The sequence below is a fragment of the Lepisosteus platostomus genome, chromosome 6, assembly GCF_059453375.1.
Source record: "Lepisosteus platostomus isolate fLepPlt1 chromosome 6, fLepPlt1.hap1, whole genome shotgun sequence".
In the NCBI taxonomy this organism is placed as follows: Eukaryota; Metazoa; Chordata; class Actinopteri; order Semionotiformes; family Lepisosteidae; genus Lepisosteus; species Lepisosteus platostomus.
This window is the reverse complement of record NC_142616.1, coordinates 20,284,682-20,287,447: the sequence shown is the minus strand read 5'-3', so window position 1 is coordinate 20,287,447 and position 2,766 is coordinate 20,284,682.

The window sequence follows — 2,766 nt, the reverse complement described above, 5'->3', positions numbered from 1 at the left end:
CACCTCCCAAACCCACAGAGGGAGAAGACAAATGCAGCCATCAGGATAAAATATTACACGCCTTTAACTCCCAAAAACTCTCTTCTAAAAATTATTTTAGAAACACAATCTGGAGACATCACCTTTATGTTTTACTGGAAGCTATAATATGTCTCTATGAGAAATAAAACTGATACTGAAAAATAATTGCAAACTTTTAACATGTTGTACTTAGGTGTCCCGTTAGGCAATTCATAATACTAAGTATCATCTGATGTACATAGTTTCCTCCACATTTAAAAAAATATATATTACCCCCATTTCAATATAAGAAGAGCCCATGAGAACAAACATATCTTTTTTGCACCAAAAAATTAAATCTTAAGCATTTCTTAGCTGCATGCCATATTTTTAAATGTGTGTGTCAAACCATTTAAATAAGCTCTTTAAATTTCTCAAAACCTAAAGCCATGTGTCAAAATAAGTAAAATGCATGTTGAAGTGGCAGTACGATAATTCTTCTGTTCTGGCATGAAATGTGATTGCAAATGTTAACTAACAAGACTCTTCAAAAGACTACATGTTGCTTTCTCCTTTATTTAAAGGCCACTTTCTATCACATTTAGAGGCATGCAGCCAATCGTAAAGGATTATAAACTGATGCTCAAGTGTCACCATGATGTAGTATGTCAGTGATATTAGATGCTAAAATCATCATCATTTTCTCTTCAGACATTTGCCTACGATCATCCTATAAACATTAAAACTGTGACATGTCGCTTTAGAGGAGAGTCTACAAGAGGGCTTTCCAGGTGACAGGGGCTGTACTGATAAAGCACCACCAAAGGAAAGGCGCTGCTTGGAAACTCTTCTTCCTGTGACAGCTTGAAGCCTGAAGCCAGCACATCCTGAGCAATCCTGAAGCAGGTTTCCATAGTCTTCTATGCACAAAGTTTGAGAGCGGTTACCCAGCTGTCTGTTTAAAAGGTGAAGTTCTGGGTTCAGCACGCAGAGTGGAAAAAAGTTTTCTGTGTCAGACGTTTGTGAGCACCATCAGATCAGTGAAGAATAAGAGATGTCCTGTAGAGGAGAGATTTCAATTATTGGTTTTGCTTTCAACTTACTTTTCATGCACATCATAGTGTATTTATTCCCAGAAACTGACAGCTTTTCACTGTATTGCTAAAGACAAATACAGAAGAAAGGCAAACATATGGTTTAGAGCAGTCTTTTCTTTCTGCTTGGTGCACATGGTACACTGCACTGTTTTGTCTATAGCGCTGGACTGGGCTTGACAAAGTTACTCAGTTCCTTGAATTTATATTTTAGGGCACAGGGAGCAGATTTCTTATTCCCAGTTTAAAGTCATTGAAAAAAAAGAAGCGCGAGAGAGAGAGAGATAAGGAGATGTGCGGCAGAATATAATTAATTAAATGAGACTAATTAGGAACATGAGAGCAGGTGCCAGGCTATGGGCTGACAGCACAGACAGCGAGACAACATGAAAAAAACTCCGGTTAAGGGGTGTAACGTGACAGGAAGAGGGACAAAACAACTTTCTGCGTTTTGTCATCTGAAACCTCCAAGGAATATATATGACAGAAACTGTAGACCCAGGCGCCATGGGGGTCTTTCTTTTGTTTGAAACAGATTATATTTTTGGCAATTGGACGTTTGCACAAGCGAGAGATTTTTTTTCCCTCCTAATTATTTCAGCATATGCTCAGGATTGGCTGCAGCATAAATTGAGAACTGTTTCCTTCTTATTGCCTCCCTTCCTAGAAACTACTGTATCTGAGCCTTTTTTTTCGCAGCTCATAGAGTTCAAATGAGATTTCATACTGTACTTAACAATCAAAGTGGCAATGCTCATTTACCTCCCCACTGTCAGTTCTTAATAAACCTACAAGGGTTATTCATCTTTCGGGGTGGGAGATGTTACAATGTCCTCTGCTTTGCATTTGTAAGAGATCATAAATAAGAGGAAGTAGTAAGAAGTAAGTTTACACTTTATGTTGTCTTACATCTGTACTTTGCTGCCATTAATCTGAGGACCTCTGATATACTGTTAGTGTTAACCCAGTAGTGCCAGAGCCACAAACTGACACTCACTCAAAACAATTAAAAAAGCAATCAGACAGATTTATTTTTTTAGCAGAATTAACTTTTGAGCATTTAACATTTAGCATTTGCAACAGCAATACAATGATTGTAATAGAATCACTGAGGCCTGCCAAGAATATTAGTGCATACATTTCAGAAATAATTTACAATACCACACAGGTCAGTCCCTTTATTCACTGATCAGCAGGTTCTTCAGCTAATTCTTGCTCCCCAACCCATGTAGAGCCAGTTTATACATTGTGCTTCCACATACACATTCTAAATATTTAGACATTCGAGAAATTGTTTTGCAATGCACAGTGCTTTCCATTTGTGTCACACTTTTACTAATAGAACATCAGTGAAAACAATTGACTTCATTTAGCTCATTTTATTAACAGCACTAATGAGCAGTCTTCATGGGAAGCAGAAGTTATATTATAATTCATATTGTTTCTTTGGCCTCTGAAATGTTCATCCACAGCCACGATACAACCTCATACAAGAGGCCTGATTAAGATTTATTGCTAATGTTGATCAGCCCTCCATTTTTATAAAAAAAATATTTTGCTTAGACTTGCATTTCCTGGGTGTCAAAAGACCTTTTTATTGCATTTTAAACTAGATTAAATTAACAAGGCATTGCATGTCTGTGCATGATATCTAAATTAGTTATGCTTTTTG